Genomic DNA, 17571 nt, shown 5'->3' with positions numbered 1-17571 from the left:
AAAGGTGATAAAGGTAGCAATTAAAGGTCTTGGGCTTTCTATTGACGATATAAGTAGGAAGAGAGATCAACATCTTAGAGATAATAGCAAAGAAATACTTTAAGGAGTCAAGAGTGAAGAACAATCTCAAAATTCTAACCATGGGAAGATACCGCAAGGATATAATCATGAAATAATGCCTTAGGGCACCAATTGCAGTGTAATGCCTCAATATTTAGGTCTTGTAAGATGAATACCCGTGCATTCATGAGGCCGTAGTAAGCGCTTCGGAGGAAGACGAGTTTGTCGATTATGAAAGAAGGTGCGGAAAGAATTCAGATTATAAGATCAATGTAGATCCTCTAGATTTCTATGGTGGATGCATATTGAAGAATTTTTAGATTGGAAAACATAAGTATAGAATTTCTTCATGTATATGCAGATCGCTTAATAGAAGTGGGTTGGCATTCGCTTGGTAGCAACATATAGAGAATTGAATAAGAATTGCAAGAAAGCTAATGATCATATCGTGGGCTAAAATGCAGAGGATAATGGAAGAGTATTTCTTGCCAGCATAGTACAAATGCCAAAAATAATATAAATGAGTCGATATTTAGAACAATTGCAAAGTATATTCGCGGATTGGAATAAAAGCTTCAAGATGAGATCATAAAGCCACTCTAGAATATAGGCATGATGGTCGCAAGGGCAAAGAAATAAGAAGAATGAAAACAGTTTGCTGTTTTTGAAACTCAGCATCATTAAGTCCATGGTCTGCAAAATAAGTCGATTAATGGTGGGGTTGAGAACAAGCAAAAGTCATGGCTGGAAGTAGTCAATCACAACAACCACCACAACAGTAACAAACAAGGTAGCAGCTACCTAAACAGTAGTATCCATCCTAACAGTAGCAGTACCAACAATAGTCTCAGAATGATCTATATGCAAAGCCTATGCTAAACAGGTGTTTGAGATATAGGGCACCAGGGCATCGATCAAATGAATGTCATAGTAAAGTTTTGAATTTGGTAAAAGCTAAAGCCAACAAGATAGAGACAAACACTATTAAGAATAGAGATGACAAAGAAACAGTAAGAGTTAAGTATAGATGAAGGAGAGATGTTGAATTATATTGTGCATAAGATTTTATTAGCAACGAAGCTTGATAAATATAACCAACGTAATAAGATTTTTAGGAACATGGCACCATTAGTGATAACGTGTACGAAATGATAATCGATAGTGACAATAGCGAGAACATAGTTTAAAGGCACTGGTTGACATGATAGAACTTTTAACAGAAAAACATCTAGTACTTAACAACATAAGTTAGATAAAGAAAAAGACAGAAACACAAGTAATAGAGGTTTGTCGTGTTTTATTCTTTATTGGGAAGATTTATAAAAAATGATGTGGTGTGACATGGTGGATGTAGATGCTTGTTATCTTTTACTTGGTAGACCTTGGCAGTTTAATGTTGATGTAATTCATAGAAGAAGGGATAATATATATGAATTTTAGTAAAATAGCAAAAAGGTTTGTTAAGGACCTTTAAAAGAACTAGAAGAAGAATTCTAAGGCTGAAGAGAAGAACTTTCTAGCCATTGTAAAGAGTCCTTTGGAGGATGATTGTGATAGTTACCAGAAGTTGGAAAAAAGAGGAAGAATTTAAGGTAAAGACTATTCATGACAAAGTGCAACCTTTATTAACCGAGTTTACTAATATCACACCCTCTGAAATGTCAAATGGCTTATCGCCTTTATGAGATATATACCATCATATGGACCTAGTTTTTGGTACAAGTATACCTAACTTGCCTCACTATCATATGAGTCCTCACAAGCACGCAATCTTACAAGCACGGGTTAATAAGTTGTTGCAAAAAAGATTCATTTATGAAAGTATGAGTCCATATGTTGTACCGACTTTGTTGGTTCTATGGGAGCTGGCGCATGTATGTGAATAGCAAGCAGATCAACCAGATTACTATAAAGTATAGATTTTCTATTTCAGTGTTTTAAGATTTACTAGATTAGTTAGATGATGCCTGGATTTTCTCAAAGATAAATTTACGCAACATGTATCATCAGATAAGGATTAGGCTTGGAGATGAACAAAAAATAATGCTGAAAATAAAAGAAGGATTGTATAAGTAGTTCGTGATGCAATTCAAGTTATCGAATGCGCCAAGAATTTTCAAACATTTTTCCTGTAAATTTATTGTGATATATTTTAATAATATTTGATTTATTCTATTAATGTTAGGACACATATGTGAGAATCCTTATAGAGTTCTTGTGGAAGAATAAACTTTACATTAACCAGAACAAATGTAGCTTTCTTCAAATTAATGTGGAGTTTTTAGGATTCATAGTTGGTATAAAATGACTTAGAGCTATTGAGTCGAAGATACAAGCTATTATAGGATGGCCTATACCTAAAACCATGGGTAAAGTTAGGAGTTTTTATGGGCTGGTGATATCTTATAGGAGATTCATTCACATTTTTAACACCAAAGCTGCACCAATTACAAAGTGCTTGAAGAAAGAAAGTTCAAATAAGGGGAAGAGCAAGAGGCGAGTTTTTTTTTTTTATTAAAGGAGAAGTTGTATACTGCTCTTGTGGTGACCGTATCAAACTTTAACAAGTTATTTAAAGTTGAGTGTAATGCTTCTAGTAAGGGTATAAGGACTATCTTTTAGGGTTGGCAAAAGTCCAGGTCGGGTCCGGGTTTGGGGCTGCCCGGGACCGGCCCGCATGATACACATAGTTGTCCGGACCCAGACCATGCCTGGATTTTTCATATGCGAGCAGGGCGTAGCCCAGCACTATCTGGGCACGGGTTTTTTATTCAGGTTTCCTCTGCCCGCATAAATTGAATTAAAAGGGGAAAAATCTTGTAATAAATTGTTACAACATCTTAATTATTTCAACCTACTTTGTAAAATTTAAATAAATAAAATTCATTCATTTCATTCAATCTCTTCCTAAATTCATTCATTTCATTCTCCATCAAAAACTTAAATTAAGTAGCATAATAATTACAATTGACAAATAAAATATCAATTATCAATATAATATATGAAAATTTCAAAATATCAAACAACTAAGAACAAACTAACAAGACAGTTGCTGCACAAACATGGATGTGATGTGGAGGTGTTGTGCACGGTGAGTTACAGGGAAGATCTAAGAAGTGGGAAAAGAGAGAGAAAAAAAGGAAGAATAAGAATAAGAAATAATTTCTATTAATTTATTCTTGGATTGAGATTTAAGGTTTCTTTGTGTGTTTGAAGAGGAGGGGTGAGGGTTGTTGCTGCTGGGGGTTGGCTACTTGGCTTGGAGAGTTGAAGATGAGGGAGTTGACTTAGAGTGTTGAAGGCGTGGGAGCGGCAGCTTTGTGAGTGCAAGTTTATGAGAGATTTAGGGTTTGTAAATGTAATGTGATATACATATACATATGATTCCTTGTTACTGATGACAGAGTCTTTCAGCCCAGGACTTATTTCGTCTGAGGCCTGTTGTTTCTTTCATACTCATTGATCTGTTGTAGTGGAAAAATGAGTTGATTTTGCCTATAAGTCCTGGGCTGAAAGACTCTGCCATCACCAGCAAGGAATCTGGTAATAGGTTTTCCAGAGCTGCTCATAGAGAACATATGGGTTTGGACTTTATAGGTCATGGAGTGGTGAATTGCCAAGGCAGATTCATCAGGTTTTATGGTTAATCTATTTACCTAGATTAATACCTTAATGGCATCTGTGATGGATGGCTTGTGTATATCAAGGGTGAAGTATGGTTCAACTTGGAGAACAAGATGACCTTGGTTGAGTCTTGCCTTAACAGCACATAATAAATGTATAATAAACGTATTCGTATATCCCTCAGAGATGAGCATAAGAGTGTAATAAGTGTGATGTGATATAAAGTAGGTAATGAGTTGTAAAGTAGATTTCTTAGTGATAAGGATCAATAATGCAAATAGTGTGTAATAGTGGATCCCTTGAGCCTATAAAAGGGAACCCTTGGTTTATGTCTAAGCATCGAGTCTTGGAGTGCAATCTTGTATTTGTAAATCTCTCATTCCTCTTAATAGAAGTAACCTTCAATTGTTGGTTATAATTAAATTGGTATCAGAGTCAAATTTCCTAAAAGGAAACCCCTGGGTGTGCAACAATATTATGCTCTGTGGTTGCCGAAATACTTTAGATCCTCCACATTAGAAAATTGTTGGATACTGAGCTACCTATCCAAAAAAAAAAAAAAATTCCATTCTAAAACACTACAGAGTGAATTCTGTAAGGTGTGGCGCCCTCTTGAAAAGGCTAGGATTACCATGTGTTTAGGGCTTATAACCCCAAAGAAAACTCTTTGATTTCTTTTAGCTATGGAAAACCAAAACAGTAATAGACAGGAAACCAACCAATTTCTGACCAACCATCCACCTCGGCCATCAGAGTCCCAACTGATAGCTCACCCTCCATAAACTTCAATTATAAAACCCAAGAGGATGAAAGCAGTGAGAGAGCGGTTCAGTCCTTTAGACTTGATCCGTTAGATCCTTATAGATATTACCATATTAGCCATACTCTAAACCATCTTAGAGCCATAATCCCCATTAGACAGCCCAAACTAAAAACCATCTACAAATCCTCAGAAATCATTGTCCAGTCCATCTCCTCTAGTTCAAAAGAAACGTACCTACCTATAATCTCTACCAATGAGGTTACAAGGTACAAGATGCAGGGATACAAGGGACTGCACCTTGGAGCCATCCATATAGGAATACAACTATTGTTCTTAGCTGGAAAGACATCACATGTTTCATTGCCATTCTAGATACTAGATGGCAAACTTTTGAGAAAGCCTTGATTACTGTTGTTGAAGCAGGACTCAACCAAAGTCATGTTGTTCTCCAAGTTGAACCAAACTTCACCCTTGATATACACAAGCCTTTCCTCACAGATGTCATTAAGGTATTAATCCAGGTAAATGGATTAACCATAAAACCTGATGAATCTGCCTTGGCAATTCACCACTCCATGACCTATAAAGTCCAAACCCATATGTTCTCTATGAGCAGCTCTGGAAAACCTATTACCAGATTCCTTGCTGGTGATGGCAGAGTCTTTCAGCCCAGGACTTATAGGCAAAATCAACTCATTTTTCCACCACAATGGATCAATGAGTACAAAAGAAACAACAGGCCTCAGTAGATCCATGAGGCTCCAAAGATTAGCAGGTTGCAAGAAGGAAGGGTATCAGTCTCTTTCCCAACAGAGACTAAAGCCTTCTACCCATGTGAAAAATGTCAACTTAAAGGAAAACATCCCTCCTTGTGCACACACATCCAAAGAGAACAACCTCTTGCAGAATCATGAGTCCAGTAACCATGATCAGTACCCCAGACCTTGATAATGAATTTGTCAGGGATATTCCTGGTGGTGTATACTCAACTAAGTGGGTAATACAGAAGAGCAACCCAACTGAGTTTGGTCCAATTGAAAAAGCACTCAACTGGTCAAACATCAATACTGTGGAGCAAAATCAGGCGCTAGGAGACATCATGGTCACCCAACAGCAAATACTTGTTGACTTAGCTGCCATAAGAAAACAGCTAAAAAAGACTAGAAAAACTCACAAGATAACTACCCAGCAGTTTTCACAACTCCATGAAAATAGCAGACCTGTTAATATGATAGTGATGACAGGTGCTGCAAATAAAGATGAAATAGAGAAAACAAAAGAGTGCTATACCAAGAAGGTATCTAGGCACTGGAAAAGCAAGTCTACAAAGCCATGTCATATTTGGGAAGAAAATACATCTGGCAACTGTCAGAAAGCCTTTTGGAGAAGCTATGCTCCTCCTCCCCAATACCCATGGCCCCAAAAGGGCACATGATGGGAAGAAGAAAGGGGATCATGAAAAAGAAATAAGTATCTCTTCATATGATACTTCAGAAAACCAGTTCCCTTTTATACCTATTCTTATGCAAAGAACCAATCCTGCAACGCCGTTCTACACGGATACTAGAGTAAGATTTACTGCCTCAACACATGAACATGGTCAAACTTCTGATCCTAGCAGACAAGTACCAACCCAGAATCCGTCAGGAACAACGCAGTTTACTGCCCCAGAATTTACTGCTCAACCAGCAGCATCTGGAGTAGAATCTTCCAATCCAGCTGAACAAGTACCAACTATGGAAGAAGTGTCATAAGGAGAAGAATGAGACACCAGAGTACAACTTGGGCACTCAACAACTGGGAAAATGTTCTGGAACATTGACGGAATGAAGCCAAAAAAAAGATTGGCTTATTTTGAGAAAATGGTGGCTTGGTACGAAGGCGAATGTCAAAGAGCCCCTCAGCTAAGCAGGAGAGCAGCTGCTATGAGGCTTGTAGCAGGATTCATAAGCTCGTTGAGAAGATAGTGGGGAAGAAAACTCATAAGAGAAGAAAGACAGCACATACTGAACATGGATTACCCTTATGGAAGCCTTCTAGAAAATCTATCCTTAGATTTCTTAGGGCAATTCACAAGAGAAGAAGAGGTTGCAGAAAAGCAATTTCTCCAAAACAAGTACTGTGATGTCAGAAAGATGGAAGAATACTACCTAGAACAGGAAAGGCTATACTATACCTTTCACAAAAACTCGAACACCATCCACAGAACGTTCGTGCTGAACATGCCAGGACCAGTTGCAGAAATGATGGAGGCAAATCTAAAAGCTGATGCAATTGTTGATTTATCAGTGCTCAGCATAGCCCAACCCTATCAGATGGCGATGGAATTAATCCAGAGCCATTGCAGATCACAAGATCTAAGGAAGCACATGAAGCACATTGAAAAATCATCTTTGCAGAAATTTTGCAATGAGGAACCAAATAAATTTGGTTGCCAACATACAGATAAAATGTGTTCTTGCAGTACTGGCAAACAGAGAAAAGAGAAAAGGCCCTGGAAACCCTACAAAGGAAAGAAGTACCGCTTCATTAAAAGGCAAAAATAGAATAAGGGCTCTGGCAGGTGTTTCATCTGTGGCAAGAAAGGTCACTATGCAAAGCAATGCAAATCCAAGAAGCGACTTCCAGTAAAACTCCTCCAAATGATTCAGCAGGAAGATTTTGATGACGAAATCTACACTTGGTCAGATAGTCTGCTTGGAGCTGTCTATACCTTAAATGGAAACCCACTTTCAGACATTGGCGGAGAAGAGACCACTACCAGTAACTAAAGCAGTTCGGAAGAAGAAGACTCTGTACTGGTAGTCAAAGAACCTTTACAAGTAGATCTAGCTATGCAACCAACATCTCTCTTCAGACCACACATTAAAATCATCCTCAAACCAACAGAAGATACCCAGGTAGCACTTACTGCTCTAATTGATACTGGAGCAATGTGCTCGTTCATCAAAGAGGCTTGTGTTCCTAAAGAATTTTATATTCTTACAAGAGTTTCTTTTGGATCAGCAAGCAGCAGGGACTTCTACAGCAAAAAGATCACACGACCAATAGAGATCCAACCCTTCATGATTAGGCATGGATTTTTTGCCTTTGATTATTTTAGAGAAGATATCTTATTGGGAACAGACTTTTTAAGTCTTGTTGCCCCTTTTGCATTCTTTCCAGAATGATTCTCTTACACGGTCCATAATCCTATGGATGGTAACACTCATGTTTTCCAAGTTCCTTGGGTCGAAAAATACTCTATTTTGGAGAGGGTAGAAAGATAAAAAATTACCCTATCCATAAATATGAAATCCAGATCAAAGAGCTCTTAGAATGTTGTGCAGAAGTTCCTAATCAGTTCTGGGCTAGAGAACAACATTTTGTGTCTCTACCTTACAAATATGGATGGATCATGCCTCACCAGACAGCCTCTCATACAGGCATGCCTATAATGAAGAACTATGCAAAACAGATATCCAAGCCCTTATGGATCTGAAGCTGATTAGGCCCTCTAAGTCTCATTGGCCCAACCCAGCATTTTATGTCAACAAGCATTCAGAACAAATGCGTGGGAAAAAGTGATTGGTGATAGACTACAGGAAGCTAAATGATTGCTTGCAAGACATAAGGTACCCCATTTCACGGAGGAAACACATTTTGAAGCGCATAGCTAGAGCAAATGTATTTTCAAAGTTTAACATGAAGTCAGGCTTTTGGCAGATTGGAATCAAGGAAGAAGACAGATATAAAACATCATTTGTGGTCCCCCATGGGCATTATGAATGGAACGTGATGCCTTTCGGTCTAAAGAATGCATCGTCAGAATTCCAGAATAGAATTAAAGAAGTGTATAAATTCATCTCAGGATTCTGCCTTATCTATATTGACGATCCCCTTATCTTCAGCAACATAGAAGAAGAACATGTTAAACATCTATCTCAATTCAAAGCCCTAACCTATAAGCATAAGTTAGCTCTGTCAGAATAAAAAATGAAGATAGGTCTTAATGAGGTAGATTTTTTGGGACTACACATCAAACAGGGATACATCATTCCTTAGCCACACATTGCTAAGAAAATATCCCAATTCCCAGACCAGTTATCAACAAGAAAACAGATCCAGCAATTTCTCGGGATAATCAACTATGCAACAGACTATGTGCAGAACCTGTCAAAGATGACGAGTCAGATAGCCAAGCACTTAAAGAAAGGTGCCCCACAGTGGTCGAAAGAAGTGACAAAAGCCGTGATGGACTTAAAGCAAAAGTGCCAGTCACTTCCACCATTAAAGATACCTGACAATGGACAGCTCATCTTACAGATAGATGCTAGTGACCATTATTGGGGAGAACTGCTGATAGAAGAATCCGACATAAACAGGAAAGTATGTGGCTATAAATCTGGCCAGTTCAATAATGCTCAGAGTCACTACCCTTCATCAAAGAAAGAGGTCTTAGTAGTCATCAAAGGGATTAAGAAGTTCCAATTCTTTCTTTCATTAACCCCTTTTGTAATTGAAACAGATTACAAGTACCTCTAGGGATTACTAAGAAGAAAAGAATGAGAAATCCCATATCCACAGCTTGCAAGGTGGTCTGAGTCTCTCTCGAGATTCAAATTCGAAGTAAGACACATCAAAGGAAAATCCAACACTGTTGCAGATTTCCTTTCCAGACCAATCAACATGATCAAAAGAAAAAGCCTTCCAAAGAGGTGGGAAGAATGCAGCTCTAGTGCTCATGAGACTAGAGCACACTTTCTCAAAGATCTCAACACTTTCATTGCGTGGCTTTCTTCAAAAGTACAAAAAGAAATCTTTGAGAAAGTCATCAATTACAGGAGAGATCCAGAAGATCAAGCTCTAACATGGCGGGTATGGCAGCTCATGGTCATGCAAGAACATAGACCTGCTCACAACAAGAAATGTCAAAGAGCTTTTGATCCACATCATAATCCTGACTAGATGCACGAAATAGTCTTCAAAAAAAGTTATACATTCCGTTATGTAATTGATGAGAACTCCAACTGGGGACATTATATTATTTGTGACATAACCCCTCAGGCCAATTACATAACCTGGTATTGGCTAAACATCTATCCTGTGGCAATATTGTTCGAGCCAAATCTTATTCACACCAGTCGGAGATACGAAAAGAGAAGGTGGTTTGACTGGATGTTCGCCCCAATCTTTGAAGATATCCTGACACTCAAATTGATTAAAGGATATCACATCACTCATACTACAATAGTGATTGTGAAGCTAACGGATATCTGGGGAAGATACAAACAGCCTATAGTATATATAGTACAGTATGATCACTCCCAAGAAGACATCGACTCCATGTGGACAGGCTACTGGACTGTAAGAAAAGCTCTCGCAGAAGTATATGGGACTATTCTCATGTATATTACTCACAGTTCTATTTCCCCACAAGTCTGTAGTACTCCAGATCTTTACTACAGGGAAGAGATCAGAAACCTCAAGCTTCATCACGACGAAGAACAAGCAGCAGACATACAGCAGAGGTACAACGACTTCCTTATCAGGCATGACAGGCCAAGAGAAGTCAATTATACTCCAGATATTGATAGATGGAGGAACGACCTTGAAGAAATGGCTGGTTGGCTAGATCTTTAAGAATGACCCCAACCAGAACTTAACCCACAACCAGATAATGTAGTCGAACCAGATTGGCAGCAACTGACAGTTGACATGGAAGCAGGATCCGAAGAAAAGTGGAACCGTAGGTCAAGAATGAGTACGCCGACAAGTGGTAACTCTGGGTTGTAGCGGAAGCTTAGTGGACCCTACAGTGGAAGCAGTGGTGATAATAATATATGTATAATAAGTGTATTTGTATATCCCTTAGAGATGAGGATAAGAGTGTAATAAGTGTGATGTGATATAAAGTAAGTAATGAGTTGTAAAGTAGATTCTTTAGTGATAAGGATCAATAATGAAAATAGTGTGTAATAATGGATCCCTTGAGCCTATAAAAGGGAACATTTGGTTTATGTCTAGGAATCGAGTCTTGGAGTGCAATCTTGTATTTGTAAATCTCTCATTCTTCTTAATAGAAGTAACCTTCGATTGTTGGTTATAATAAAATAAGTGTTTTTTTTTTTGGACAGGTAACTCAGTATCCAATAACTTTTTGATGTGGAGGATCCGAAGTATTTCGGCAACCACATAGCATAATATTGTTGCACACCCAGGGGTTTCCTTTTGGGAAATTTGGCTCTGATACCAATTTAATTATAACCAACAATCGAAGGTTACTTCTATTAAAAGGAATCAGAGATTTACAAATACAAGATTGCACTCCAAGACTCGATGCATAGACATAAACCAAGGGTTCCCTTTTATAGGCTCAAGGGATCCACTATTACACATTATTTGTATTATTGATCCTTATCACTAAGGAATCTACTTTACAACTCATTACTTACTTTATATCACATCACACTTATTACACTCTTATCCTCATCTCTGAGGGATATACAAATACGCTTATTATACATATATTATTATCACCACTGCTTCTACTGCAGGGTCCGCTAAGCTTCCGCTACAACCCAAAGTTACCACTTGTCAGCGTACTCATTCTTGACCTACGATTCCACCTTTCTTTGGATGCTGCTTCCATGTCAACTGCCAGTTGCTGCCAATCCGGTTCGACTACATTATCTGATTATGGGTTAAGTTCTTGTTGGTGTCATTCTTGAAGGTCTAGCAAATCAGCCATTTCTTCACACTCGTTCCTCCATCTGTCAATATCTGGAGTATCCAGATAATTGACTTCTATTGGCCTGCCATGCCTGATAAAGTAGTCGTTGTACCTTTGTTGTATGTCTGCTGCTTGTTCTTCGTCGTTATGAAGTTTGAGGTTTCTGATCTCTTCCCTGTAGTAAAGATCTAGAGTACTACAGACTTGTGGGGAAATAGGACTGTGCGTAATATACATGGGAATAGTCCCATATACTTCTGCGAGAGCTTTTCTTGCAGTCCAGCAGCCTGTCCATATGGAGTCGATGTCTTCTTGGGAGTGGTCATGTTGTACTACCTGTACCATAGGCTATTTGTATCTTCCCCAGATATCTGTTAGCTTCACAATCACTATTGTAGTATAAGTGATGTGATATCCATTAATCAATTTGAATGTGAAGATATCTTCAAAGATTGGGGCAAACATCCGGTCAAACCACCTTCCCTTTTCGTATCTCCGACTGGTGTGAATAAGATTTGGCTCGAACAGTATTGCCACAGGGTAGATGTTCAGCCAATACCAGTAGGTTATGTAATAAGCCTGAGGGGTTATGTCACAAATAACATAATGTCCCCAGTTGGAGTTCTCATCTATTACATAATGGAATGTACAACCTATTTTGAAAATTGTTTCATGCATCTAGTGAGGATTATGATGTGGATTAAAAGCTCTTTGACATTTCTTGTTGTGAGCAAGTCTATGTTCTTGCATGGCCATGAGCTGCCATACCCGCCATGTTAGAGCTTGATCTTCTGGATCTCTCCTGTGATTGATAACTTTCTCAAAGATTTCTTCTTGTACTTCCTAAGGAAGCCACGCAATGAAACTGTTGAGATTTTTGAGAAAGTGTGCTCTAGTCTCATGAGCACTAAAGCTGCCTTTTTCCCACCTCTTTGGAAGGCTTCTTCTTTTGATCATGTTGATTGGTCTGGAAAGGAAATCCGCAACAGTGTTGGATTCTCCTTTGATGTGTCTTACTTCGAATTTGAATCTCAAGAGAGACTCAGACCACCTTGCAAGTTGTGGATCTGGGATTTCTCCTTCTTTTCTCCTTAGTAATCCTTGGAGGTACTTGTAATCTGTTTCAATTACAAAGGGGGTTAATGAAAGAAAGAATTAGAATTTCTTAATCCCTTTGACGACTGCTAAGACCTCTTTCTTTGATAAAGGGCAGTGACTCTGAGCATCATTGAACTGGCCAGATTTATAGCCACATACTTTCCTATTTCCCTCGGATTCTTCTATCAGCAGTGCTCCCCAATAATAGTCACTAGCATTTGTCTGCAAGATGAGTTGTCCATTGTCAGGTATCTTTAATGGTGGAAGTGACTGGCACTTTTCCTTTAAGTCTATCACGGCTTTTGTCGCTTCTTCCGACCACTGTGGGGCACATTTCTTTAAGTGCTTGGATATCTAACTCGTCATCTTTGACAGGTTCTGCACATGGTCTATTGCATAGTTGATTATCCCGAGAAATTGCTGGATCTGCTTTCTTGTTGACGGCCGGTCTGGGAATTGGGATATTTTCTCAGCCATGTGTGGCTGAAGAATGATGTATCCCTGTTTGATGTGTAGTCCCAAAAAATCCTACCTCATTAAAACCTATCTTCATTTTTTATTCTGACAGAGCTAACCCATGCTTATAGGTTAGGGCTTTGAATTGAGATAGATATTTAACATGTTTTTTTTCACTGTTGTTGAAGATAAGGGCATCGTCAATATAGATAAGGCAGAATCCTGAGATGGATTTATACACCTCATCCATTCTATTCTAGAATTCTGACGGTGCATTCTTTAGACCGAAAGGCATCACGTTCCATTCATAATGCCCATGGGGGACCACAAATGTTGTTTTATGTCTGTCTTCTTCCTTGATTCCAATCTGCCAAAAGCCTGACTTCATGTCAAACTTTGAAAATACCTTTGCTCCAGCTATGCGCTTTAAAAGGTGTTTCCTCCGTGGAATGGGGTACCTTATGTCTTGCAAGCAATCATTCAGCTTCTTGTAGTCTATCACCAATCGTTTTTTCCCACTCATTTGTTCTGAATGCTTGCTGACATAAAATGATGGGCTGGCCCAATGAGACTTAAAGGGCCTAATCAGCTTCAGATCCATAAGCCCTAAACATACAACAATCCTAGTCTTTTCAAGAGGGCGCCACACCTTACAGAATTCACTCTGTAGTGTTTTAGAATGGAAATTTTTTTTTTTTGGACAGGTAGCTATCCAACAACTTTCTGATGTGGAGGATCCGAAGTATTTCGGCAACCACAGAGCATAATATTGTTGCACACCCAGGGGTTTCCTTTTGGGAAATTTGGCTCTGATACCAATTTAATTATAACCAACAATCGAAGATTACTTCTATTAAGAGGAATGAGAGATTTACAAATACAAGATTGCACTCCAAGACTCGATGCCTAGACATAAACCAAAGGGTTCCCTTTTATAAGCTCAAAGGATCCACTATTACACATTATTTGCATTATTGATCCTTATCACTAAGGAATCTACTTTACAACTCATTACCTATTTTATATCACATCACACTTATTACACTCTTATCATCATCTCTGGGGGATATACGAATACGCTTATTATACATATATTATTATTATTATTATTATTATTATTATTATTATTATTATATATATATATATATATATATATATATATATATATTATTTTATTTTTTAAAATTAAAAAATTTTAACCGGGCACTGATCCGGGTTCTGGGTTTTTATGGTTATGCCCGAATCCGTGTCCAAAATTATCCGGGTATTGATTTTCAAAATCCGGGACCGGTTTCTTCATTAATGTGGGCCGAGTAAAACCCGGACCGTATGAGCCGAATCCGGTCCATATCCGGGCCGAGCGGGTTTTTTTGCAACCTCTACTGTCCTTTCTCAGAAAGGCTAAACAATTAATTATTTGAGTGAGAAGTTGAATGAAGCACAATAGAAGTGATCTATGTATGACCATGAATTTTTGTAGTCTGTAAAATATTGAAGTCATTTGAGCATTACTTTATTCAAAAGGAGTTCGTGCTTTACACTAACCATCAAGCATTAAAGTACTTTAACAGCCAAAAAAATATGAGCCAGATGCATGCGAGATGGATGAGCTATAAGTATAAGTTTCTTTTTGTTTTGAAACACAAATCTAAGTAGCAGAATAAAGTTGTGAATGCTCTAAGTAGGCGAGCAACTTTACTAGCAACACTCGTCAATGAAGTTACTGTTTCGCATATTTGGGATTGGTACATCAATCATTAAAATATGAAAGACTTTTCTCATTCAAGATGGATATTTGTTTAATGATAAAGAATTGTGTGTGCCTTGTAGTTCTTTGAGGGAGCACATTATCCATGAGCTGCATAAAGTGCTTGTCGAAAAGTGATATTATTGGTTGCAATTGAATAAACATGTTCACAGGATTGTGCAGAGGTGTCAGATTTGTCAAGAAGGCAAGGGACAATTGCAGAATAGGAGATTAAACACACATTACATGTTTCAGAGAATATTTGGTTAGATTTATCCATGAACTTTATGTTGAGGTTGCCTTGTACAAGAATTGGTTGAGACTCTATACTAGTTATTGTTGACAGATTGTCAAAGATAACGCATTTTATTAATTGCAAGAAGACTAAAGATGCTTTTTTTGTGGCACATATTTTCTTTCAAAAAGTGATGCATTTGCATGGTATTCCAAAGACTATTACTTCTGACATGGATGCAAAGTTCATTAGCAAGTCTTAGCTTTATCTGTGAGATATGTTCGGGACATAGTTGTAGTTTAGTAGTGCTTCCCATCCCCACAGAGATGTACAAACAAAAGTGGTCAATCAAACTTTGGCTAATATGTTGTGCTATGTTTATGGCGATAAACAACAAAACTGGGAAATCGTGTTGCCTTAAGTTGAGTTTTCTTACAATAGCACGACGAATGATCTGCTAGCAAGGCTGCTTTTGAGGTTGTCTACACTTGTTCCCCAAGTCATGTCTATGATCTAACTACTATACCAACAGTAGCTAGAGGTAGTAAAGCAGTGGATAATGTGACAGAAAAGACTCTGCAGATTCATGTTGATGTGTGAGGTCATTTAAAGACTGTCAATGTTGAGTACAAGGCTGATGCAGACAAGCACAAACGCAAGAAAGTGTTTTAGGAAGGTGATTTGGTGATGGCACATCTGTAACATACTCATTTTCCTGGCATTTGCACGAAATTAGAGAAGTGGAAGTATAGTCCATTTTGTGTGGCTAAAAAGATTAACGATAATCTTATATGCTCTAGCTGCCATACAATTAGAATATCTCCCACACTTTTGACATGGCTGATTTGTTTGTATATCATCCAAATGATGAGTAGTTGTACTAGCCTAACTCGAGGATGAGTTCTTTTCCAAGTGAGGGGGATTGATGTAAGATGGTTGTGTAGGGTAAGCAAGGTACTTTTCGAAGGTCATAACTTGGAATACAAGTATTCATTGTAGGTATATAATATACCCTTTCGAAACTTACGATAAGACAAATCAAACCAAAACTGCACATGTTATTTTGCCCTAGTTATTTCACAGTTTTAAGTTATTTTTCCTATTACTTTTAGGATTTTCATTTTATATTTAAATATCGAATTTGGACACAATTTTTTTTGTTCTCCTTATTTGGATTATTAGAATTTTATTATAAAATAATATTTTAGATTTGGTTATTTTAGTAAATTTGTGATATTAAGGTTTAGTATAAAAAAAGGGCACAAAACCATAGTTTTGTTCATTTAGAATTTTTTAATAAAATTTTCATAATTCAAAAACCTAATTTCTCTTATCTATTAATCTTTTATTTTTCTGCATTATCATTAAAAGAAGCACATGATAACCTAATACTAACTTTAGAGCGAACGTACCTCCGGAGTACCTACGAAGACCTGGAATAAGAGTCATTATTTACAATGCCACGTGTCATGATAAAAAATTACACGTGGCATAATAGTTTACACTAGCAAAGAGCATTAAATACAACTGAAATACCTTGACAAAATTCTCCCTACCCTTAGAGTTCTCATAGATTCTACTAAATATTTTACTTGGACATTGGATTCTCGCATGTCCAAAATAATAATGTATCTTCAATAAGTATAAGAGTAACAAAATTTTCATGACGTTGCCCTTAACAGTAAACTATACTAGGGTTATGGTAGTAATAAAAAAATTATCATAATAAGATGGACGAGGCCACAAATATTCATAATATACCCATAATAAATATCATTAATTTTTATAAGTTGTTTTTCTCACTACTTTCTATTAAATCTTCTTTATCAATTAAAACTTATCTCTGCAATAGTCTTATTAACAAATCCTCCATTGTTGCAATTGCAGTGGCTTACTCTTTTTTTTTTTTATCATATCAACTTCAAGCAGAAATAATAAGTCTTTTATTTATATTAATTACTACCAATATAATTAAGTTGGTGATCTTTTGATATTTGTTTTGTGATCTTTTCATTTCTAGTGGAAACTAGGGATGGCAATGGAGTGGGGTGGGGTGGGGGTGAGGAGGCCTACCACATTCCCCACCCCATTAAAAATTTTGTCTCCATTCCTCACCCCATTCCCCAATAAATTTAGTGGGGTGGACATTGTGAATCCCCACGTGGGGAATGATTTCCTCATCCCCACCCCGTTCCCCATTTATTTATTTTATAGTAGACATAAATACATGATTTCAATAAATTAAAAACTAAAGGCTTAAATAAAATTATTACCATATTATAAAATATTTAAATTATTTTAAAAAATCTCCAAATGTTTGAAATAATATCTTAAAATGATATCAAAATTGAAAAATGTTTGAAGAGAGCAGTATCTTAAGACAAAAGAGAAAACATAACAATGTTTTAGGTTGAATAAAAATTATATTGTAGGGTTTTCTTTTAGTTATATCCCATTTATGTCAAGTAAAAATAAAAAGAAAATTTATTAACATACATTGTAACTGATACTGAAGAGAAAACAATATCAGTTAAAAAGAAAATCATTACCATATTATAAAGTATTTAAATTATTTTAAAAAAATCTCCAAATGTTTGAAATAATATCTTGAAATGATATCAAAATTGAAAAATGTTTGAAGAGAGCAGTATCTTAAGACAGAAGAGAACACATAACAATGTTTTAGATTGAATAAAAATTATATTGTAAGGTTTTCTTTTAGTTATAGCTCATTTATGTCAAGTAAAAATAAAAAAAAAATTATTAACATACATTGTAACTGATGAAACAAAAATTATTAAATAAAAATTAAAAAATATTTATATATAATGGGGATTGGGGTGGGGATGGGGTAGAGAGTACAAAACCAAACTTCA

This window comes from Citrus clementina, unplaced genomic scaffold (assembly GCF_000493195.1).
Source record: "Citrus clementina cultivar Clemenules unplaced genomic scaffold, Citrus_clementina_v1.0 scaffold_9, whole genome shotgun sequence".
NCBI lineage: Eukaryota > Viridiplantae > Streptophyta > Magnoliopsida > Sapindales > Rutaceae > Citrus > Citrus x clementina.
This window is presented reverse-complemented; position numbering follows the sequence as displayed.